At 39.4% G+C, this 25,770-nt stretch overlaps 1 protein-coding gene and 1 pseudogene across 3 annotated transcripts in view; one reads left to right on the top strand and one right to left on the bottom strand.

Annotated features, from left to right (window-relative positions):
- Positions 1–25,770, top strand: part of RYR2 (ryanodine receptor 2) — a gene marked incomplete at both ends in the record, with an annotated part of 724,637 nt that overhangs the window by 167,480 nt on the left and 531,387 nt on the right. The gene's annotated exons all lie outside the window — the stretch shown is intronic.
- On the bottom strand, positions 4,417–4,656 carry LOC307052606 (small ribosomal subunit protein eS27-like; annotated as a pseudogene). Its single transcript has one exon. The product of its transcript is annotated as a small ribosomal subunit protein eS27-like (transcript).

Below are 25,770 nucleotides of genomic sequence, written 5' to 3'. Positions count from 1 at the left end.
ATTATTATAATTTTTAGCATATAGTCTTGTATTTTAAATTTTCCTTAATGATTTCATATGATTGATATTTTTTAAGGCATTTTATTTTAAATATAGGAGTGTGTACTGTCAATACTTTATAGGTCTTACAAAAATAGGGAAAGATGTGATTTATTATTATTTTTTTAATTTGTAATTTAATTTTTATTTTTGAGGTAATTGTAGATTCATATGTAATGTTAAGAAATAATAGAGCTCTTCTGTACTGGAAAGATGTAATTCAAAAAGAGAAGGGCATGGAAATCCTGGGAAATTTCAGGCCATCTCAGACATTTTTCTGATAACACCTATAGTGACTTAGGCACGTATACTATCAATTGTTTTAAAAGAAAAATCTTTTAGTGTTTTAGTACTTACATATTCTCAAGTAGAATTAGTAGCTGGTTTCTTACCTATTTCTTGATTTAAACGCATATAGAGCAACTGTGTGATTTAACAAGGAAGGAGATGTTTTTATGTCTTTTTTAAGTGGCTCATTGAAGTGACCTTTTCCGGGTGGTGGTCAGAGTCAGCACAGACATGGGTAATCTTTTCCATGTCAGCAGGTCAGTGCCAGCCCTTTCAGCCTGGACCCCGGGGGAATGATGTGTTCCATTTTGTAAATGACATCGCAGTCTTTCAACTAAACAATTAGTCACCCTGCTCATGTTCTGTCTTATTATGTTTTGTTTTTTGTTAAGACAAATATTTGAAATGTAAGCAACAGCTTGTTCCAGGGCAGACAGTCTGAGAGGTTTGGGAGTGACCGTTGGCAGGGACTATGGAAAGCAGAGGTTAGTGGCTACAGGAGGACCCGTGTGCCTGTTTTATCCTGGGACTGTTGCATTAGTGTAACATTTTGTATCATCTTTCAGAATGTATCAAAATGGAAGTTTAGGGCCAGTGGATATGTTGATTCAAAAATAAGCCAGAGAGAATCTCTGAATGTTACAGCTCTTCAAAGATACTCAAACCTCTTATTTTTGTTCACCTGGAGTCCTGTCTTTTGCTGCGTCTGTCGTCTTTTTCCTCACATTTTTGGTAGTACTCTGGAAAGAAATGTCTTTCTTCTTCCTTGAGGTTTTCAGTCTACATTTAAGGTCTTGATGATACCTGTGAGGTAGATAGAGATGCACTCTGCTTTTAGCCTTGGGGAGATTTTTCCTAATAGTCCAGTAGTAATAGCATTTTCCAACCTCAAACTTATGTTTCTTCCTCAAATTATTGTTTTCAGGATAAATATGAGGCAGGCTTGTCCTGCGTTACTTGGGGTCAGCATTTTACTTAAGATCTTCCTTTTTAACATATACAAGTCGGTTTAAAATGATGCAGGTTTGGTGAGAACTAAGAAATCTATAGCCTGTAGTTGAATAATAGAAAAAAAGTTAAGACAATGAAAAGATCTAAAGCATCCAGCGTTTTGCTTAATTCCCTGTTTATAGCACCTATTTCTCTAGGTTAGAAGATGAGAATTCTAGAACCTGTGGCACCTGCCTTGTCCCACCAAGACAGAGTGGACTTACTTTTCCAACAGTAACTTAAGGTACCCTGTGCTTTTCTAAAAACGAGGCATCTCTGTTCTTCTGCCTGTCTGCAAGCTTCCATCTGACCTGTGGTCCTGCATGCTTGCTGTCAGAGCAAGTTGACCCCCTTAAGAAAAGACGTGTCCTAAAGAGTAGTGCTGGTGATTCATCTGAGCCTGTTAACAGGACTCTGTATGTCTCTGTGATAGGCAAAGAGGCATGTTTGTTCCTGAACAATGCTAAGTTAAGGCATAAAGTCGATTTTGGTTCCTTTAATAAGAGGAAAGGTCTCTGATAACCTAACTTTATGCCCAGAGTTGGTATTTTACCTGTAGGCATATTTGGTCAGTTAATATGTACTCTGGTGAGTCAAATAACAGAACTTTCTTTTCTCCTCCTATTTTTTTAAGGTATGTAATGCAGGGAGAGAAGTAACTCGTCCTGGGTCACAGAAACCCTGAGCAAAGGACGCATGACTTTTCTTCTGTCATCCAGAAAAATATTTGTCCACACCACAGGTTTGCCCAGATCAGTCTATCATCAGGCAGATTCACGCACATCACATATTTGGGAAGCAGCTGAAGAGCAATTATTGACATGAAAAACAAGAGCCGAAACAAAAGAAAACAAAAACAGAAACATAAAGAATTTTTGTGTGTGTGCCAAATGGTGTACCCTTATATTTCCTCTTCTGTTGTAAGGCAAAACTGTCTTTTCAGGTGACATCACCCATAGTGGACCAATTTGATTCATTTTCCTACAACTTTTCCTATAGTTCATTTTTCTTGGAGTCCTACTATAGACATGAACTTATAAAATGTAATCTAACCTATCATGGACGAGTATTTCTTTTCAAGTCTTATCTTGTGATGCAAAATAGTAATAGTAATAACGGTAAGAAAAAGAAATAAGAAAAATGGTAATATTAGTAATAGCTAACATTTACTTAGCTTATTATGTCTAGGCATTGTTCTATATGTTTACATATATTAGTAATCGTAAGTTACTATTATTATCCCCATTTGACAGGTGAGGAAACAGAGGCCCAGAGAAATTAAGAAATTTGCCACCAGTTTTATAGTTGGCAGAGAGGGGTTCAAATATTGCATTCCAGCTGTAGATATTTCGCCATTAACCACTATGCTGTGTTTCCAGAGGTCCTAGTTATTTCAGAACATTCGTTTGTTCTGTGTTGCATCATCAGTGAGAGCTTTTGTTTTGTTTGCATCTTCTCAGGTGGTCTTGGTGTTTTGGTCTTTGAGTAGACCCAGTCAACAGCATCTAGTTTCTTGCCTAGGTTCTGAAGAATGTGGGAAATATCAATACAAGAGGAAAGCAGATGAAAGATTAGAACATCACGTTTATTACTGATAGGAGACCTATCCTTGTGTGCAGCCTGTTCCCAAGAGGAAGAAAGGGCAGAGCTGAGCCAGGCGTGCCTACCTTTCCCCAAGTTTCCCAGTCAGCTGGTTCAGGTTGGCTCCTGGGGATGGCGAGAGTGATGGGGCATAGGGAGGCCTGGAGTGGGTGGTCAGGGAGAATCCTTCCCGACAGAAGCCAGGAATGGTGAGAAAGTGCTGTTCTTTAACGTTAAGAGATGTGAGTTGATCAAGTCTGGAATCTAGCGAAAAGTTAACATTACTGTTAGAATTAGGAAATGGGACAGGTGGCTATGATGTTCGGGAATAGTTTTGTGGTTTGGTGGGAAAATTACGTGTTGGTATAAATATAGTTGGAATCCTGAGTTTGTATTAAATTGCTGCATGTCTCACCTCTCACCGATTTCCAGGATTTAAAAGCGTATCCCTCTGGACCTAGGTCCGGTTGTTTCCTTTCTGTGTGTTTGAAGTGTTTTGTCTTTTCCCTTATGTTTTCAATGGTGTTGCTTACGTGTTTTGTTTATTACTGACAGTGTGACCTATTATTGTGCTTTAGAAGGCATTGTTGTCTTAGGGAATGTTATATGATACGAGTAGTTATTCTGTTTATTTAGAAAAACACCTCAGATCTTAAAGCAATTTAGAGACCTCAGAAAACAGCCTCTGTATAGGCGTTTTTGAGAGAGAACTTAGTAGACTTAGACTCCCAACTTGTTCCCTATTGTAATCACCATTTAAGAGTGTTTGAAACAGGGTTGCTACTTTTGGGGGATAGACAAGAAGTGATTATTGGTGAAATGCATTGTACTTAAAAGTGACAAGACAGTGTAGGAGGCCAGGTTTTAATTTCTAGAGGTGTCATCTAGAATAGAGTGGGGAGGGCATTTGTGTCGCATAGTGGTTTAATAACAATTACGTGCAAACGGTAGGGACTTGTACTTTCCAAAGCTTCCGTAAAATGTTATCTAAAACATGTTGCCAAATTCTCTTCGTTTTTCATGGTTTTGGAATGCTATTTGGTGTATAGCTTGAATGAGAAGCCTTTGGTGACAAGAAGGCAACAGAAGAAAAATAGTGATAGCTGACGTCTATTTGCACTCAACAGTGTGCCCAGAACTGTGCCAACCACTCTAATTCTTCTTTCAGTTCTGTGAAGTATTCTGCAGGTACGGAATCACAGGCTTTCAGGGGTGAAGTTACTTCCCCAGGGTCACGCAGCTCATCGGTGATAAAAAGCTGTAAACCCAGCTCCGCTGACGTGTTATGTGTCCCTGAAAGGGAGAGGTGATGGGTGGTGCTTTATCTACCTGATTTTAATTTGGTTGAGAAAAGAAAGCTGGCAAATCCTTAAATATCTGTATGTTAATTGAAAAATAATACTAGAAATGTAGTACTTTATGGACTTTTATGCATGTTGGAGGTGGATGGTTTTTTTTTTTTTAACCCGAAGTGTGTTTATTGGGATGGTTTCCCATTCATCTTGATTCAGGCTGCTTTTAGTGCTGCTTCCATCTGAAGGAGCATCCTCTGTAAGCCTTGCTTTTCCTCCTGTAGGCTGGCAGAGGACAGTAGAGCAACCAACACCCAACTGTTTGTGCATGGCTAAAGACGGTGGTGATCTTAGAGCATCCTGGGCATTTCACATCCATGCGATAGGAATTGGGACTCTGCACCAGGCACTTCTTGTGTTTCTTCTCTTCTGGAGAGGGATGAAGGAGACCCTTTGCGAGAGGCATGTTCTCCTGGGGAGGTCATCACTGCTGGAAAGGGACATGGATGGTTTGGGGAGAGAAGTTTATGACATAAATGATCATTTTAGGTATGTAAGTAGCTTTTACTTTTTCTCGTGATCTTATTCAGTAATTTTGTATTAGTTATTGATGGGTTCTTATTAGGTGACTTTCTATACCCTCCTTCCATTGGGTGAATTTCTGATGAATGTTTACTGGATTTTTATTCATATTACATGGCTAGAACTTAGCATGTGTGTTGTGCATGAGTCAAGTGTGATGGCTTTTAGTCTCGCCATTCTTAGCTTGGTAGTCTTATACTTCTTTTTTAAAAAATTGCTGTAGTAAAGATATATGTATATATTTTTATTGAGGTATAGTTAATTTACACTGTGTTAGTTTCAAGTGCACAGCAAAGTGATTCAGTTATATATATATTCTTTTTCAGATTCTTTTCCATTATAAGTTATTACAAGATACTGAGTATAGTTCTCTGTGCTATACAGTACGTCCTTGTTGTTTGCCTGTTTTACATACAATAGTGTGTACCTGTTAATCCCAAACTCCTAATTTATCCCCCACCCCACCCCATCCGCTTTAGTAACCATAAGTTTGTTTTCTGTGTCTGTGAATCTATTTCTGTTTTGTAAATAAGTTCATTTGTATCATTTTAAAGATTCCACAAATAACTGATATTATACGATATTTGTCTTTTTTGTCTGACTTCACTTAGTATGATAATCTCTAGGTCTCTCCATGTTGCTGCAAATGGCATTACTTCATTCTTTTTTGTGGCAGAGTAGTATTCCATTCTCTCTCTATATATACCACATCTTCTTATTTATATATTTTTTTGGAGTGTCCCTTGGAATGATATGCCCTTTTAGATATAACTTGTTTAGAAATTCTGCAAATCCAAACTTTAATTTAAATGTAACTCTCTCAACCATTAACATTACAGCTGTAGGTAAGTAGGTCGATTAGCACATGAACTGCCAATCAAACAAAGTTGGATTTTCAGCTCTGTCAGAGGTAACAGTATTACCCTAAAGGTTCAGTAGTCCTTTGCTTTAATCCCCTACCTGGAAACCTGGATCGTACATCCTACTTGACAGTTCTGTGTGGTGTTTTGCCACTTAGATAATTATCAGCAAAGTACCAAAAAATGAGAAACATTTTGAAGTTCTAGGTAAGCTGTCTGAAATTTGCAGGAATAATAGCTTTCTGCTCCTACCCTCAAGATCCCCAGAGCCTTCCAGCTTCTAGGAGAAAGGTGCTCTCATATTGAGCCCACTGAATTTTGCAGTTCCTTCTTTTAACAAGAAAATCTACCTCCCACCATTGATAAAAGCTGATTTTATAATCTCCTACATCTTTGCTTTCTTCAAGACAGTAAATAACCCAAGCCCTACCAGCTAGAGAAAAGAAAACACATAATTTAAATGGAAGAAAAAATGGTACCCAGTTTTTTTTGATTGATTGTGATGCATTCCACTTCAAGTCTGTGTCTTTGCCTCATTTTGTTTTTGTTGGGTTTTTTTTTTTGTATGCAAAAGATTTGGTGTGAATTCTGCATTTAAATTATTTTATAAATCATTTCGTTTGCTGAGAATGACAGTGTCTTGAATTTAGTCAGTAAACATTTATTGAGGACACACAAAAGATGGGCCTACTGGTCAGTGCTGGGCATAGGTACATGAAGTCCTAAGTAGCTGACCTTCAGGGACTCATGGGGAATGCACTGAGTATGCATTTTCCTTGATTATTAGAGCTGCCAACATTTAGTTTTTAGAATATTCTGAAGTAACCTTATCCTTAGAGAAAAACCTTTATTTTTCAGCAAAAGCAAGTCTCCTTTCTGCATCTGTGACTTTCCTGACAGACACAAATTCTTAGATAGTAAAGTCATGGAATCATAAGTGCCAGATGGAACTTTCCATTCAAAATGGATCTTTGAATTTTCTTCTGTCACTCACCACACCTTCTTCATCAACCCTTTGACTCTAGACAGAATCCACAATACTTGCCAGAAAATGGCCTTGGCTATTAGTAAGTTATGGTATTTAATTCTTTCATGAATTCCTTTCCATGCAGAGCCTATGAAATACTCCAACATTTATATCTGAAATTTCTGTTCAGTGGGAATTGGCTTGTCATTGAATCTCAGGTGTCAAAATAATTTATGTACTCTCTATTGGCATGCTCTCAAAGTTCTTAACTGAGAAAATGAATTGAAATATGTAAATTGAAATGTTAATGTAAACATACTCATTATTGTAAATTACTTTTCTTTTTGCTGTGAATATTAAACAGGTGGTGGATTCAAGGGTAATATTCTAGAGACTGGAAAACATTTCCAGGTAGTCTGTAAACGCAGAAATTAAGAACACTTTTTATTCAGTTGCTTTTTCATTCAGTAACATTTAGTGATGGCTTCTCATCTCTAGACATTGCAGTGAATATAGGGGAATCAAAGTTGGCGTTTGTGGCCACTGTCATGAGGAAGCTTACAGTTTTATGATTTTTTTTTTTTTTTGATGTGCCATGTGGCTTGTGGGATCTTAGTTCCCCAACCAGGGATCGAACACATGTTCTTGGCAGTGAAGGCACGGAGTCATAACCACTGGACCACAGGAAATTCCCTTGTGTTTTTTAATGCCCAAGAGTCTAGTTAATTTTTAAAGTAGCTTATGGATGCTGTGAAAATGTATCCTCTCTACTCTAAATGATACAGGTGGTTGAAAGCTCTAACTTACCCCTCCTTGAGATTTGGGGTCCATTTGGTATCTTCTTTGAGGGGTCTTGATTCAGAAGCCCATGCATCCTCTCCACAATTCTGACTGGTTGGTAAAAGATTAGGTTTTACTGTTAGATCTCTTTCTCTCCACCCCAGTCCATATGCATTGACTTTTCCTCTTTGTATAGTGTTTGCAAAAAAGCAGAATAAACAATTCTAGAGAGTTGTCATTTAAATAAAGAGGAGCTTTCCTACTTTTAGCCAAAGGCCCTGCCCAGTGTAGGGGGGTCACTGTCTAGGCCTTCCTGATTCACCTTCTCCTGGTCATTGATGCACAGTTGTTTTTGATCTGACATCCAACCTCCTGAGAGCAGCCCCCAAAGAGAAATTGCGGGGTAGTCTGATAAGATCATATGGTGGGGGGGGGTCCATGCAATTTCTGATCTTGGCGTTAGCAGTCAGATTCTTTGTCTTGCTTGGTTTTATGGTTTCTATCCACTGTAGGGTTGCTTCTCAAAGTGGTTCCTGGATATTAACCCTGAATAATCTGAATTGGGGCACAGTTCCTTCCAAGTAGAGATTGTGGAGTGAACTAGTTATTGTCTGGTTTTTCAAACAGTTGGAAAAGTTTGGGTTTGGCTACTGCAGTTGGAACATTGATGCTCTCTAAGCAGATGTGAAGATAACAAAGTTATGATTATTGATATCATCGAAGTAACAAGGGGTCCAAGAGAATGATAGAGCATTGAGCTACTTCCCCATCATCCTTTAAGGCTGAGCACCAGGTTCGTTAAAATAGTTTTTAGGGCAAAAGGTAAGGTATAGATGTGCCATCATTTAAACAGGCAGATGCTAACTTTTAGTGTGTCATGTGTATGTGTATTTGAGGTGGGAATGTGAAATAAGCCTTGATGTTCAACACATACTTACCTTTACCCCAGTGTTCTTTTGTATTCTATGGCTAGGAATTTTCTCAACCCTCCATTCATTCCAGCATCTTCTGAGGGACTATGATGAGTCCATATGCAAAAAGTTCTTCCTTCTTCTCCACAGCATCCTATCCTACAACCATTTTCAAAAACAACAACAATAAAACACCTAAAACTTCATTTATGAAATGGAGAGATTTTATTTCTAAAGACAAAGGGATGACTATTATTACCCCTGATACAAGCAGGAAAAGAAAGGATATACCTGCTGTGTTTCAGACACTTGCTAGTTGCTGTATTAGCTCACCTCACGTTTGTCAATGGTGGTTACTGTGACAGAGTGGATCAGTGAATAGCACTGAGGTTTCCTTGTTTTGGTCTCTTTTTGTTTTATTATTGTTTTTTTCTTGGGACGTGGCAAGAAAGGGCTAGGAGTTTAAGAAAAATGCAGATGGGGCATGTATTTAAGAGTTAGAACAGAGTCTAAGGAACAATAACCAATCTAGAGTTACAAAATGAACTTTAACTTAGGAAAAGCCTTAGGAATCCACAAATTTGTCCTTATATTTTATTTTGTAGAGGAGGAAATTTAGATGTAGGAAAATTCAGTGATTCATCCAAGGTTGCATGCGGAGTTATTGGTAGAGAAAGGAAGTCTGAGGTTCTTTTCAGTATAAAAGTAACAAAAAGTAATGAAGATGGCAGGCAGCAGATTCTTTATCCTTTGAGCAGTCAACAAGAGAGAAAGAACTTAGCTTGAGTTTAAGTAATTTAAGATAGTTTTGGTGGTAGAAACTCTTAATAATGGAATGGGGTGCTTTGAGATATTATTTTGAGGCAATCTGCAATCTAAGATGTTTTTGGTTTGGTCCTTTCCTGAAAAGTGGGAGGGGAATGGTTGGAGGCCCTGTGAGTATCCTTTATTTACTATGGTGTTCTGTGATGGTCCCGTAGTTCAGAGAAGGGTAATATTGGTAATCAAATATTGATGATTTTAATCTCTCTCTTGACCCCCTGGTCTTGGCCTTCTCCAGTATGAGGAGCCACGATGAGGACTGTGGAACCACCAGCCAGATGGGCTGTACTGGAATTGTGTTCTTTTGATCTGTACGTGCCCAGGATGTGCAGGTTGATAACAGACCTGCGATTCACGTATTACTATAATTGTTAAAGACTTAATAAAGTCAGCAGTTTTGTGTTTTTTATTTATTGATGAAAACTTCTAATATAGAAATATAGAAATATTATAGGATCTGTAATAGATTTGCAGTTGACCTTTGTAGTTAATGTTCGACTTTGTTCTGAATTGGATAATGAGATATATTCTCTAGCATATTTACTAGCATCTGTAAGTCGATTGGGAAAAACAACAATGAAGGGATCTAAACCAATCAGGAAGAGGGGGATCCAGGAGAATGATCATTCTACGTGGGTCAACATCAGCCTAATACACTTTTCCCAGTCAGACTTCTTGCCTCCTCTTTCAAGTAGACATATATTAATTCCAAAAATTATGATGCAAAAGATGGGGGAACTGTTGCCCATATATGGAAATATGTATATGTTTGTTATTGTTATTCCTTTGAAAAATGTTTCTGAACATACCCAGTTGGGGGTGCCCAGCCTTCAGTGATCATGCAGCAGTGCACTTGAACAAGGCTCTTAATTTTTCTTTCTGAGCCGTTACTCCACGATGTAGTATATATACCAAGAGAACGTCTCACTTTTTCATCAGCAGAATACTCTGCATGAGTGCAAGGACTCTGAGGAATAGTTGATATAAATATTCCCAGCAGGGAAGGAGGGAGTTTGGATAAAAGAATATCTTTCTCTTTCTCTCAGATTTGATCATTAGAGAAGATCATTTGGCTTGCTCATTAAAGCTGCCGTTAGTGCTTAAGCACAGAAGGTCGCAAGTTTTTTGTCTCATAGAGTCTGTTGTTTTCACCTGATATTTAATTTCCTGGTATCATAAAATGAATTTGAATCCTAGATTTTTTCAGAAGTTTAGTAGGAGTTCTCCTGCTAGTGTGAGGTCACCATTTGTCCTGTTACTATGAAGTAAGGGATTGAGACGATAAATACCATGAATTCTTGCAGATGAGCAGTAACCTCATGGAAATCACTTCAGCACAAGGTCCCCATGGCAATTTCCTACAGAAAATGACTTCCTTTCATTGAAAAGGCATTAGGTTAGAGGTTCTGTGAATTTCAAGTTCTAATGTTGCCAATGCTCTGTTGATTTACTTAGGGTACCAGTAGAAATCTTTTGGATGTATGTGCAGAAATCCAACTCCAACTGGTTCAAGCCAAAATAAAGGAGGGATCGGTTTTTTTCCGTGAGTTGACAAGATGGTCACCAGCAGCTCCAGGCCCACATTCTACTAGCTTTGAGACTGGCAGAAAGAGATTTCTCCTTCCTGAGAGTTCCACTGCTGGGATTGAGTCTCATTGCACCAACGGGGGTCATGTCGCTAGGAACATGGAAGGTCCTGGTCATATGTGTGACCCCTGCCCCTGAGAGGGGAGGAAGGGTGGAATCACCTCTACCCAAATCACCTGGACTGAGAGTCTGGGAGGAGAAAGTCCCTCCAAAGAGGAATATCAAGATGTCTCACCAGAAGGGGCAGTGATGACTGGGCTGTCCAAACAACAGATTGCCACTCCCTTCAGCTTAAATGTTACTATCCATTTACATTCATGCACAAGGTGGTATTTAGAAATTTAGAAAAAATCGTCCTTCCACATTTAGTGCTTCCAGTCTGATCCCACGAGTTCCAATGGAGACTCCCTTTTTCAAAGACATTTATAGCAAAGGCTTTAAAGTATGTTTCTCTCATAAAAACCAATGGATTCATGGTTTTATTTAAAAGTTTTAAAATTTTATTTATTATTTTTATTATTTTATTTAAAAATAAATGATTTTTAATCATTTTTATTATTTTAAAATAAGTGATTTTTAATCATTTATTTTAAAAAAATGTATTGAAGTATGGTTGATTTATAGTGTGCCGATTTCTGTTGTACAGCTCAGTGATTCAGTTATACATATGTATATTCTTTTCCTATTATGGTTTATCACAGGATATTGAATATAGTTCCCTGTGCTGTACAGTAGGACCTTGTTGTTTATCCATTCCATATATAGTAGTTTGTGTCTGCTAATCCCAAACTCCCAATCCTTCCCTTCCCCAGGCCCCTCCTCCCAACCATAAGTCTGTTCTCTGTATCTGTGGATCTGTTTCTGTTGTGTAGATATATTCATTTTTGTCGTATTTTAGATTCCACAGGTAAGTGATGTTGTATGGTGTTTGTCTTTCTCTTTCTGACTTCGCTTAGTATGATAATCTCTAGGTCCTTCCATGTTGCTGCAAATGGCATTATTTCATTCTTTTCAATGGCTGAGTAATATTCCATTGTATATGTGTACCACATCTACTTTATCCATTTATCTGTTGATGGTCATTTAGATTGTTTCCATCTCTTGGCTATTGTAAATAGTGCTTCTGTGAACATTGGGGTGCATGTATCTTTGGAGTATATGTATTGGGGTGCGAATTATAGTTTTGTCTGGGTATATGCCCAGGAGTGGGATTGCTGGATCATATAATCATTCATTGTTTCATGTTTTATCAGTTCTTGTGAAAGGTAACTTGTTTGTATTATAATTGGCCTCTTTAGATGCCCCTTTGGTTCTGTTGGAATGCCTCTCTTTGGACTTTGGAGATTTGTCAGTGCAGAGCTCACCACACACTGAGCAGCTGCACGAGACAATTTCTACATAAGCTTCTACAGGCAAGCATGTACCTATTAATGTGGAAATAAAATTCAGCTCTGTTTCCCTATTTGTCAGGGTCCTGGAACAGTAAGGATGTAGGGTTAGCACGTGTACGGAAAAGTTCATTTCCGTTCAAACATAAAAATAGATGGAGATCACAAAGCTGTCAAAAACAAGGCTTCTACAAATTTAGACTCAAGTTTGATGTCAGTTGAGGAGTTTTAAATAATGTATCAAAGTGGGAAGAGAAACTCAACAGAGATAATGTTGTGAAAGGGCAGCGGTGATGAGAGAAAATCTGTAGATGAATTTTAATTTGGGAAATCTCTGTCTCTTCATAGACTCTAAACAGGTTTACCGATCCACAGTTGTTGAACGTTTCCTTTGACTGCAGAAGTGGCTTTAATCTGAAGTCACCCTGTGCCATGAGTGCTTTAATCTGTTTTCTTTCTTTGTCGTACTGCTTTGTCACTCCAGTTGACCCCCTCTATGCCAGCAGCATTATAGAATTGCCAGTCCTATTCATTTTTAGGCAGGCATATTTGCTTTTTGGACAACAGCATTGTTTCTGAAATATTTGAATCCTCAGGTAACCTTGATAACTTCTTACTCATTTTAAAGGTAACTGAAACTTCAATTACTTTCATATTTTTTTGACTTGGTGGTTTGCAGCCTTTGTCTTCGTACTCTGTTTGATTTGGTTTTTGCTCAGAAATAGGAGTACACATGGTGATTTTTTACTTTTTAAATACTGTTTGTTTTTAACAGTTTGATGGTGATTCAGTGACCATTAGCTTAACTTATAAATTCAGCCAAGCAATGGGTAATTTAAAACATTTGGTTGTCAATTTTAATGGGAGGTGAATAAAAATTTTTGTCCTTGTTATTACCCTATTTCTTGCAGGCCTATATATTATTGTGCAAGTGATTATTAGTACTAATTGAAAGATATCTTTTCAAATTTTGTCTAGTACTGGCACTCGTTTAATTGTTGCTCTTATCTCTTTTTTATTTCAATTTGGAAGAAAAGATCTTTCAATGATTCATAATTTATTATAAACAGTTCTACAACCATTGTCTTTCCTGATTTTTTCTGAGATTGTTTCAGAAGAAGGGAGGAGAGAAAGCCCTCAAAATGATTAAATAGCCCAGGAAGAGTAAGTATTTGAGCTCCTGAAAAAAAAATAATTGTTTCTGTAAAATCAGCTTTTGAGCTACAGCTCCACTTTTCTTGTCATTTCCTTTGGCTGTGGAGTTTGAAATTACACAAACTTTCATGTTTAGAGCGCCACCCTCCCTCTCTGGCCCATTCATTGCGGAAGGGCTCCTGTCAGGAGTAATTTTTTTTTTTTTTTTAGATGTTGGGGGTAGGAGTTTTTATTAATTAATTAATTTATTTTTGCTGTGTTGGGTCTTCGTTTCTGTGCGAGGGCTTTCTCTAGTTGTGGCAAGCGGGGGCCACTCTTCATCACGGTGCGCGGGCCTCTCACTATCGCGGCCTCTCTCGTTGCGGAGCACAGGCTCCAGACGCGCAGGCTCAGTAGTCATGGCTCACGGGCCTAGTAGCTCCGCGGCATGTGGGATCCTCCCAGACCAGGGCTTGAACCCGTGTCCCCTGCATTAGCAGGCAGATTCTCAACCACTGCACCACCAGGGAAGCCCCAAGGAGTAATTTTTAATAAAAGACATACTTATGGTAACTACAGGGTGAAGGAAACGTTAGGAAAGGAGCCCACTCAGATGCCATGGAACCTTGGAGGTGCTTCTGGTAGCTTGGAAGTTTCTTTATGTTCAGCGGCACAAGAGACTTTCTCTTTCTGGGGTTGATTCGAAAAGGAGCTCCGATCACAGTTTAATAAGCTGGCTCTTGCTGGCCACTGTAGATGAGTCTGAAGTGCCCTGCACCCTGGAGGGAACACACAAAAGAGAGACAATCTACAGAACAATGACCCCTCCACAGGGTATTGCTATAACTGGACAAAGGTGGGTGGAACCTATGGCAGTTGTGGGGTGGGGGAATGATTGTTTTGAAAGGGGAACCTACTGCTGGTTATGCTAAAAGCATAGACTATAGAAAGCATCCAGGGTATCTTAGCTGAGTTTTAAAGTTGAAAAGTTACACTGTAAATTGACCTATGGAAAGGCTGAGCAAAGAATTTGGAGGTTTACATAATGCTCCCCAAATCTTGACTATAATCCATGATGCTTATGGGTCTTTGCAGAATCTGATTAGAATCACATAAAGGTGATACATAATTTGGGAAAGTCCATTTATTTTGAAAGAGAAATAACTGTTTGGGGTTGTGTTTCAGTCAGTATTTCACTAAATCATCTTTTGCCAAGATATCTTCAATATGAACTGGGGTGATATTTCCTTGGTTTTTACTTCCCCTCATCAGTAATCACCCAGAGAATCCCAGGCAGGAAATTCCTTCTTTCTTTATTCATAAGAAATCTAGTTTTTGCGCATAATACAGTCTTTTTTTCTTTTTTTTTTAACATCTTTATTGGAGTATAATTGCTTTACAATGGTGTGTCAGTTTCTGCTTTATAACAAAGTGAATCAGTTATACATAAACATATGTCCCCATATCTCTTCCCTCTTGCATCTCCCTCCCTCCCACCCTCCCTATCCCACCCCTCTAGGTGGTCACAAAGCACCAAGCTGATCTCCCTGTGCTATGTGGCTGCTTCCCACTAGCTACCTATTTTACATTTGGTAGTGTATATATGTCCATGCCACTTTCTCACTTTGCCCCAGCGTACCCTTCCCCATCCCTGTATCCTCAAGTCCATTCTCTAGTAGGTCTGCATCTTTATTCCCGTCTTGCCCCTAGGTTCTTCTGACCATTTTTTTTTCTTTGCTTTTTTTTCTTTTTAGATTCCTATATATGTGTTAGCATACGGTATTTGTCTTTCTCACTTACTTTACTCTGTATGACAGACTCTAGGTCCATCCACCTCACTACAAATAACTCAGTTTTGTTCATTTTTATGGCTGAGTAATATTCCATTGTATATATGTGCCACATCTTCTCTATCCATTCATCTGTTGATGGACACTTAGGTTGCTTCCATGTCCTATTGTAAATAGAGCTGCAGTGAACATTTTGGTGCATGACTCTTTTTGAATTATCGTTTTCTCAGGATATATGCCCAGTAGTGGGATTGCTGGGTCGTATGATAATTCTATTTTTAGTTTTTTAAAGAACCTCCATACTGTTCTCCATAGTGGCTGTATCAATTTACATTCCCACCAATAGTGCAGGAGGGTTCCCTTTTTTCCACACCCTCTCCAGCATTTATTGTTTGTAGATTTTTTGATGATCACCATTCTGACAGGTGTGAGGTGATACCTCATTGTACTTCTGATTTGCATTTCTCTAACGATTAGAGATGTTGAGCACCCTTTCATGTGTTTGTTGGCAATCTGTATATCTTCTTTGGGGAAATGTCTATTTAGGTCTTCTGCCCATTTTTGGATTGGGTTGTTTGTTTTTTTGATATTGAGCTGCGTGAGTTGCTTATATGTTTTGGAGATTAATCCTTTGTCAGTTGCTTCATTTGCAAATATTTTCTCCCGTTCTGAGGGTTGTCTTTTTTATGGTTTTCTTTGCTGTGCAGAAGCTTTGAAGTTTCATTAGGTCCCATTTGTTTACTTTTGTTTTTATTTCCATTTCTCTAGGAGGTGGGTCAAAAAGAATCTTCTTTGATTTATGCCATAGAGTGTTCTGCATATGTTTTCCTCTAAGAGTTTGATGGTGTCTGCCCTTACATTTAGGTCTTTAATCCATTTTGAGTTTATTTTTGTGTATGGTGTTAGGGAGTGTTCTAATTTCATACTTTTACATGTACCTGTCCAGTTTTCCCAGCACCACTTATTGAAGAGACTGTCTTATATCCACTGTATATTCTTGCCTCCTTTATCAAAGATAACGTGACCATATGTGCATGGATTTATCTCTGGGCTTTCTATCCTGTTCCATTGATCTATCTTTCTGTTTTTGTGCCAGTACCATACTGTCTTGATGACTGTAGCTTTGTAGTATAGTCTGAAGTCAGGGAGCCTGATTCCTCCAGCTCCATTTTTCGTTCTCAAGATTGCTTTGGCTATTTGGGGTCTTTTGTGTTTCCATACAAATTGTGAAATTTTTTGTTCCACTTCTGTGAAAAATGCCATTGGTAGTTTGATAGGGATTGCATTGAATCTGTAGATTGCTTTGGGTAGTAGAGTCATTTTGACAATGTGATTCTTCCAATCGAAGAACATGGTATATCTCTTCATCTATTTGTATCATCTTTAATTTCTTTCATCAGTGTCTTATAATTTTCTGCATACAGATCTTTTGTCTCCTTAGGTAGGTTTATTCCTAGCTATTTTATTCTTTTTGTTGCAATGGTAAATGGGAGTGTTTTCTTGATTTCACTTTCAGATTTCTCATCATTAGTATATAGAAATACCAGAGATTTCTGTGCATTAATTTTGTATCCTGCTACTTTACCAAATTCATTGATTAGCTCTAGTAGTTTTCTGGTAGCATCTTTAGGATTCTCTATGTATAGTATCATGTCATCTGCAAACAGTGACAGCTTTACTTCTTCTTTTCCGATTTGGATTCCTTTTATTTCCTTTTCTTCTCTGATTGCTGTGGCTAAAACTTCCAAAACTAAGTTGAATAAGAGTGGTGAGAGTGAGCAACCCTGTCTTGTTCCTGATCTTAGTGGAAATGGTTTCAGTTTTTCACCATTGAGGACGATGTTGGCTGTGGGTTTGTCATATATGGCCTTTATTATGTTGAGGAAAGTTCCCTTTATGCCTACTTTCTGGAGGGTTTTTATCATAAATGGGTATTGAATTTTGTTGAAAGCTTTCTCTGCATCTATTGAGATGATCATATGGTTTTTCTCCTTCAATTTGTTAATATGGTGTATCACATTGATTAGTTTGCGTATATTGAAGAATCCTTGCATTCCTGGGGTAAACCGCACATGATCATGGTGTATGATCCTTTTAATTGCTGTTGGATTCTGTTTGCTAGTATTTTGTTGCGGATTTTTGCATCTATGTTCATCAGTGATATTGGCCTGTAGTTTTCTTTCTTTGTGACATCTTTGTCTGGTTTTGGTATCAGAGTGATGGTGTCCTCGTAGAATGAGTTTGGGAGTGTTCCTCCCTCTGCTATATTTTGGAAGAGTTTGAGAAGGATAGGTGTTAGCTCTTCTCTAAATGTTTGATAGCATTCACCTGTGAAGCCATCTGGTCCTGGGCTTTTGTTTGTTGGAAGATTTTTTATCACAGTTTCAATTTCAGTGCTTGTGATTGGTCTGTTCATATTTTCTATTTCTTCCTGGTTGAGTCTCAGAGGGTTGTGCATTTCTAAGAATTTGTCCATTTCTTCCAGGTTGTCCATTGTATTGGCATACAGTTGCTTGTAGTAATCTCTCATGATCTTTTGTATTTCTGCAGTGTCAGTTGTTACTTCTCCTTTTTCATTTCTAATTCTATTGATTTGAGTCTTCTCCCTTTTTTTCTTGATGAGTCTGGCTAATGGTTTATCAATTTTGTTTATCTTCTCAAAGAACCAGCTTTTAGTTTTATTGATCTTTGCTATCGTTTCCTTCATTTCTTTTTCATTTATTTCTGATTTGATCTTTATGATTTTTTTCCTTCTGCTAACTTTGGGGGTTTTTTGTTCTTCTTTCTCTAATTGCTTTAGGTGCAGGGTCAGGTTGTTTACTCGAGATGTTTCCTGTTTCTTAAGGTGGGATTGTATTGCTCTAAACTTCCCCCTTAGAACTGCTTTTGCTGCGTCCCATAGGTTTTGGGTCGTCGTGTCTCCATTGTCATTTGTTTCTAGGTATTTATTTATTTCCTCTTTGATTTCTTCAGTGATCACTTCGTTATTTAGTAGTGTATTGTTTAGTCTCCATGTGTTTGTATTTTTTACAGATCTTTTCCTGTAATTGATGTCTAGTCTCATAGCATTGTTGTCGGAAAAGATACTTGATACAATTTCAATTTTCTTAAATTTACCAAGGCTTGATTTGTGACCCAAGATATGATCTATCCTGGAGAATGTTCCATGAGCACTTGAGAAAAATGTGTATTCTGTTGTTTTTGGATGGAATGTCCTATAAATATCAATTAAGTCCATCTTGTTTAATGTATCATTTAAAGCTTGTGTTTCCTTATTTATTTTCATGTTGGATGATCTGTCCATTGGTGAACGTGGGGTGTTAAAGTCCCCTACTATGATTGTGTTACTGTCGATTTCCCCTTTTATGGCTGTTAGTATTTGCCTTATGTATTGAGGTGCTCCTATGTTGGGTGCATACATATTTACAATTGTTACATCTTCTTCTTGGATCGATCCCTTTATCATTATGTAATGTCCTTCTTTGTCTTTTCTAGTAGTCTTTATTTTAAAGTCTATTTTGTCTGATATGAGAACTGCTACTCCAGCTTTCTTTTGGTTTCCATTGGCATGGAATATGTTTTTCCATCCCCTTACTTTCAGTCTGTATGTGTCTCTAGGTCTGAAGTGGGTCTCTTGTAGACAGCATATATATGGGTCTTGTTTTTGTATCCATTCAGCCAATCTGTGTCTTTTGGTGGGAGCATTTAGTCCATTTACATTTAAGGTAATTATTGATATGTATGTTCCTATTCCCATTTCCTTAATTGTTTTGGGTTCGTTATTGTACGTCTTTTCCTCTGTTGTGTTTCTTGCCTAGAGAAGTTCCTTTAGCATTTGTTGTAAAGCTGGTTTGGTGGTGCTGAACTCTCTCAGCTTTTGCTTGTCTGTAAACGTTTTAATTTCTCCATCAAATCTGAATGAGATCCTTGCTGGGTAGAGTAATCTTGGTTGCAGGTTTTTTTCCTTCATCACTTTAATTATGTCCTGCCACTCCCTTCTGGCTTGTATAGTTTCTGCTGAGAGATCAGCTGTTAACCTTATGGGAATTCCCTTGTGTGTTATTTGTTGTTTTTCCCTTGCTGCTTTTAATAAGATTTCTTTGTGTTTAATTTTTGACAGTTTGATTAATATGTGTCTTGGCGTATTTCTCCTTGGATTTATTCTGTATGGGACTCTCTGTGCCTCCTGGACTTGATTAACTATTTCCTTTCCCATATTAGGGAAGTTTTCAACTATAGTCTCTTCAAATATTTTCTCAGTCCCTTCCTTTTTCTCTTCTTCTTCTGGACCCCTATAATTCGAATGTTCGTGTGTTTAATATTGTCTCAGATGTCTCTGAGACTGTCCTCAATTCTTTTCATTCTTTTTTCTTTATTCTGCTCTGCCGTAGTTATTTCCACTATTTTATCTTCCAGGTCACTTATGTGTTCTTCTGCCTCAGTTATTCTGCTATTGATCCCTTCTAGAGAATTTTTAATTTCATTTATTGTGTTGTTCATCACTGTTTGTTTGCTCTTTGGTTTTTCTAGGTCCTTGTTAAACGTTTCTTCTATTTTCTCCATTTTATTTCCAAAATTTTGTATCATCTTTACTATCATTATTCTGAATTCTTTTTCAGGTAGACTCCCTATTTCCTCTTCATTTGTTTGGTCTGGTGGGTTTTTACCTTGCTCCTTCATCTGCTGTGTGTTTCTTTGTCTTCTCATTTTGCTTAACTTACTGTGTTTGCGGTCTCCTTTTCGCAGGCTGGTGGTTCGTAGTTCCCGTTGTTTTTGGTGTCTGTCCCCAGTGTGCGGTTGGTTTAGTGGGTTGTGTAGGCTTCCTGGTGGAGGGGACTGGTGCCTGTGTTCTGATGGATGAGGCATGATCTTGTCTTTCTGGTGGGCAGGTCCACATCTGGTGATGTTTTTTTGGGGTGTCTGTGACCTTATTATGATTTTAGGCAGCCTCTCTGCTAATGGGTGGGGTTGTGTTCCTGTCTTGCTAGTTGTTTGGCATGGGGTGTCCAGTAGTGTAGCTTGCTGGTCGTTGAGTGGAGCTGGGTCTTGGCATTGAGATGGAGCTCTCTGGGAGATTTTCACCGTTTGATATTACGTGGACCTGGGAGGTCTCTTGTGGACCAGTGTCCTGAACTTGATTCTCCCACCTCAGTGGCACAGCCGTGACGCCTGGCTGGAGCACCAAGAGCCTGTCCTCCACACGTCTCAGAATAAAAGGGAGAAAAAAAGAAGAAAGAAGATAAAGTAAAATAAAATAAAGTTATTAAAATAAAAAATAATTGTTAAGAAAAATAACTTAAAAAAACCCCCCAAAATGGACAGAGAGAACCCTAGGACAAATGGTAAAAGCAAAGCTATACAGACAAAATCACACACAGAAGCATACACATACACACTCACAAAAAGAGGAAAAGGGAAAAAATATATATATATTATTGCTCCGAAAGTCCACCTCCTCAATTTGGAATGATTCATTGACTATTCAGGTATTCCACAGATGCAGGGCACATTAAGTTGATTGTGGAGATTTAATCCGTTGCTCTTGAGGCTGCTGGGAGAGATTTCCCTTTCTCTTCTTTGTTCGCAAATCTCCCGGGGTTCAGCTTTGGATTTGGCCCCGCCTCTGCATGTAGGTCACCTGAGGGCGTCTGTTCTTCACTCAGACAGGACAGGGTTAAAGGAGCAGCTCATTCGGGAGCTCTGGCTCACTCCGGCCGGGGGGAGGGAGGGGTACGGATGCAGGGCGAGCCTGCAGCGGCAGAGGCCGGCGTGACGTCGCACCAGCCTGAGGCGCACCATGTGCTCTCCCGGGGAAGTTGTCCCTGTATCCCGGGACCCTGCCAGTGGCGGGCTGCACAGGCTGCCGGGAGGGGAGGTGTGGATAGGGACCTGTGCTTGCACACAGGCTTCTTGGTGGTGGCAGCAGCAGCCTTAGCGTCTCATGCCCGTTTCTGGGGTCTGCGCTGATAGCCGCGGCTTGCGCCCGTCTCTGGAGCTCCTTTAAGCGGCGCTCTTAATCCTCTCTCCTCGCGCACCAGGAAACAAAGAGGGAAGAAAAAGTCTCTTGCCTCTTCGGCAGCTCCCGATCTTTTCCCGGACTCCCTCCCGGCTAGCTGTGGCGCACTAGTTCCTTCAGGCTGTGTTCACACCGCCAACCCCAGTCCTCTCCTTGGGATCTGATGGAAGCCCGAGCCTCAGCTCCCAGCCCCGCCCGCCTCGGCAGGTGAGCAGACAAGCCTCTCGGGCTGGTGAGTGCTGGTCGGCACCGATCCTCTGTGCGGGAATCTCTCTCTTTCCCCTCCGCACCCTTGTAGCTGCGCTCTCCTCCGTGGCTCCGAAGCTTCCCCGCTCCGCCCCCCGCAGTCTCCGCCTGCGAAGGGGCTTCCTAGTGTGTGGAAATCTTTCCTTCTTCACAGCTCCCTCCCGGTGGTGCAGGTCCCGTCCCTATTCCTTTGTCTCTGTTTATTCTTTTTTCTTTTGCCCTACCCAGGTACGTGGGGAGTTTCTTGCCTTTTGGGAGGTCTGAGGTCTTCTGCCAGCGTTCAATACGTGTTCTGTAGGAGTTGTTCCCCATGTAGATGTATTTCTGATGTATTTGTGGGGAGGAAGGTGATCTCTGCGTCTTACTCCTCCACCATCTTGAAGCTCCTTCCGTAATATAGTCTTTTCACCTTTTGATTGCTAGGGAAGGGTAGAAAAGGGTGTTTTTATGTAACTGCATATTTGCCCGAGAGGCATGTAAAGAAAGAAAGGAATGAACCGAATTTTCATCATAATAAGACTTAATAAGATTGAGTTGTGGTACTATTTTAATATTGAGAGATTTCTAAAAAATCCCTTTTGGATTTTTAAGACATAGAAAGATGGCTTGACATTGAATGTCCTCTTAGATAATTTTTTTTTTAATATGAAGATTTAAAAAGTTGTTGAATTAAACATCTTTCATAGGTTATCAGAAACCAGTGGAATTTAAAGTGTCAGTTTGTAGACAAAGTTTTTGATGAATACTTTTGGAAGGTTAATACTTTCTTTGTCCAAATCAAATGTGGTTTATGTATTTCTCATAGTGAATACCTTTTTACAATTTGTTTTATCCTTTGTGTTGCTTAATACCAGTGTCTGTCTTTTCTGGATAATATTGACCAGTGCAAAGTTCTTATGGGTGATTAGGTCTTTAATTGGTTTTCCATGCTGCTGAAACTGGGTATGACCTTGTTCATGACCTCTGTTCCTAGTCCAAGTTACCAGTTACGTGGATGTTAGTAATAGCCAACTGTTATATGGTACTTCACAGTTTGCAAAGGACTAGATTTATTTCATTTAATTAGTCTTTATAATAATCGTATGACATAGGTAAGGGTAATTTTTTAATGAATAAGATAATTGAGTCTCGTTGAAGTGGATTATTCCAAGGTTAACCAGCTAAAAAGTGGGAAAATTGCTCTTTTAACTCATGTTGGCTAGAGTTTTGTTGTTTTTTTTTTTTTAAATTTGTACCTTCTAATTCATCTATTCATCTATCAAACATTTATGGAGCATCTGTTATATTCTGCGTAGGATGGCTGTCACAAGTGCAGCAAGAATGAGACATGGTCCTTGTCTTTGAAGAGTGTAGTCTAGGAAAAGAAAGGTGTAAGCAGGAAGTGTGATGAATTTGTGAATCGTGGTCCCGATGAGGAATTCCATCCATCTACTTCAAGATTTGCAGAGTAATTTATACTTTGACCCTGTGGAAGTACATTTTTTTTAGGCAACTGTAACAGCCTTTCCTAATATGCCTCAAGTTGTACTGGGATGAATTGAACTGGATAGCAGACAGGGAACAGCTCTAGAGAAGTCTGTTATATTAAAAGGTAGATTTGGGGCTTCCCTGGTGGCGCAGTGGTTGAGAGTCCGCCTGCCGATGCAGGGGACATGGGTTCGTGCCCCGGTCCAGGAAGATCCCACATGCCGCGGAGCGGCTGGGCCCATGAGTCATGGCCTCTGAGCCTGCGTGTCCGGAGCCTGTGCTCCATAACGGGAGAGGCCACAACAGTGAGAGGCCTGCGTACCGCAAAAAAAAAAAAAAGGTAGATTTTACAGATATACACTATAATATATAAAATAGATAAACAACAAGAACCTACTGTATAGCACAGGGAACTATGTTCAGTATCTTGTGATAACCTATAATGGAAAAGAAATCTGAAAAAGAACATCTCTCTCTCTCTCTCTCTCTCTCTCTCTATATATATATATAACTGAATCACTTTGCTGTACACCTGAAACATTGTAAATAACTATACTTCAATTAAATTTTGTTTTAAAAAGGTAGAGAGACAAAGGCACAGCAGGAGGCCATGACAGTACTCCCAGTGTGACTCATCCAGCCTTGTCTCTGCTCCTTTGGCATACTGAGCCTTTTTCGGTCATGGTGCTGTAGTACACGTTTACTCTAGGACAGTCAGTTATCTACTTGTTCTCTCTTCCCGTTGGACTCTAAGTGCTTTGAGGGTACTTGTCCAAGCATTTTCATAATACTTGACTTGCCATGTCCAACCTGTGTCCATACTTGTAGTGCACTTTATCCTCTCTACTCAGCCATTATCTTTCTTTTCCCATGTTTTTAAAAATATTATCACATGATTCCATAGTATTTTAGAGGTTGTAGACATTCTCTCATTTAAATGTGTGTCATCTAATGTTTAGGGCTCTAACCTCAAGTGGATCCTGGCAGTCCTCCTCTGTTTCCCCAGGCAGCTTACTGTCCTGCATTCCTCAATCCCTGTCTTCCTTTTTCACTCCCAGCTGCTACTTTACTTCTTATTCCACTGAGAAAACAGAAGCCCTTGGAAGAGAACTTCTGCATCCTCCCACCACTGAATCAGTCACCTTCCAGGAACCCCACCCTTGCTCCTACCTGAGGCCACTACCTCCACCTGTGCTCTCAACCCCAGGCGGAGTTGCACTGACCCCATCTCTCCCTGAATTACAAGCCTTTTTTCTTTATTGGGTATGTTCAGGATTATTCCTATCAGTATATAAACATATGATAGTGTATTTCCCAAGCATATCAAGAACATCTTCTCTTAGATATCTTCATGGCTTGCTCTCTCACTTCATTCAGACAAATGGCATTTTATCAGAGAGGTCTTCTCTGTATAGCCATTTAAAATATCAACTCCCATCATTTCTTTGCCCTAGCCTGCTTTATTTTATTTATATAATTTCCCCAACCTATATATCTCTCTCTATTTGTTTATTGTCTGTTTCTCCTATTATACTTCCCCAGGAGAGCAGGAGTTTTGTCTGTTTTGATCACCTCTGTCCGTGGTGCCCAGAAGAATACCTGAAATATTACAGAAGCCCCCAGATATTTCCTTCCTTAACTCTATATCCCCCTCTAGCTACTGTACCATTTCTCTGCTCCTCTTTTTAGCACAATTCAAGGGTTGTCTATTCCTGCTGGTCCACATCCTCTCCTCTCGTTCTCTCCTAAATCCCCTCTGTTCTGGATCTGATCCCCATTACTCCACCGAAATGACCTTTGGCAAGATCCCCAATGAACACCACGTTGCCAACCGTGATGGTAATTCTAAGCCTTCATCTCACTCAGCTTCTGCATAGCGCTCTGCTCAGAAAACAGCTAGGACTGTTTTTTTCCTTTGTAGCTCGTTTATCTGACGTGGCTCCTGGTTTTCCTTCTCCTTTACAGCCCGTTCACTATAATTCTTCTTTATTGAATTCTCTCATCTGAACCTCCTGATGTCATTGTGCACTAGGTTTAGGGTTCACTTTTAGATTCTCTAGTTGTTGTTTACCCATTCATTCCCCTCAACTAGTATCATGGTATTTAAATACATTTTTTTTTTTCCGGTACGCGGGCCTCTCACTGTTGTGGCCTCTCCCGTTGCGGAGCACAGGCTCCAGACGCGCAGGCTCAGCGGCCATGGCTCACGGGCCCAGCTGCTCCGCGGCACGTGGGATCCTCCCAGACCGGGGCACGAACCCGTGTCCCCTGCATCGGCAGGCGGACTCTCAACCACTGTGCCACCAGGGAAACCCTAAATACATTTTCATACTGTGGACTCCTAAATATTTATCTTCAGCCATGGCATTTTTCCTCAATTCCAGAGTTATATATCCAGCTGCCTACTTGAGACCTCATTTGGATGAAAGTCATCACAGACCTAATATGTCCAAACTTGCCTTCACAAGCCCCTTCCCTGCTGCAAACTGTTTTCCCCCAGTGTTCCCCATTTCAGGACATGGTACCAGCATTTAACCAGGTGTTCAAGCCTGAAACCTTAACATATTCTTTTTCTTCTCTATCTCCATCCCATATACTGTAAGCTCTACTTTTAAATTATATTCAAATTCTGACCCCTTCCCAACACTTCCGCAGGCAACACTCTAGTACAAACCACCATCATCTTTTGCTTCGGCTACAGTGAGAACCTTTCAAATAGTATTTGTGTTCTCAACATGGCAGACAGTGTGATTCTTTTAACATGGAAATAAGTTACATCTCTCCTCTGCTCACAACCCTCTATGGTTTTCATCTTTCTTACTTATTTACTTATTATGGAACTATAGTTGATTTATAATATTGTATTAGTTTCATGTGTACAGCACAGTGATTCAGTTTTTGCTTATTATATTCCATATTGGTTATTACAAGATATTGGGTATAATTTCTTGTTCTATACAATAAATCCTTGTTGCTTATCTATTTTGTGTGTAGCGTTTTGTATCTGTTAATCCCATACTCCTAATTTGT

The sequence above is a fragment of the Hyperoodon ampullatus genome (genome assembly GCF_949752795.1).
Source record: "Hyperoodon ampullatus genome assembly, chromosome: 1".
Lineage (NCBI taxonomy): Eukaryota > Metazoa > Chordata > Mammalia > Artiodactyla > Ziphiidae > Hyperoodon > Hyperoodon ampullatus.
The sequence above is the reverse complement of the archived record's forward strand: the minus strand, read 5'-3'. Positions and strand labels throughout refer to the sequence as shown.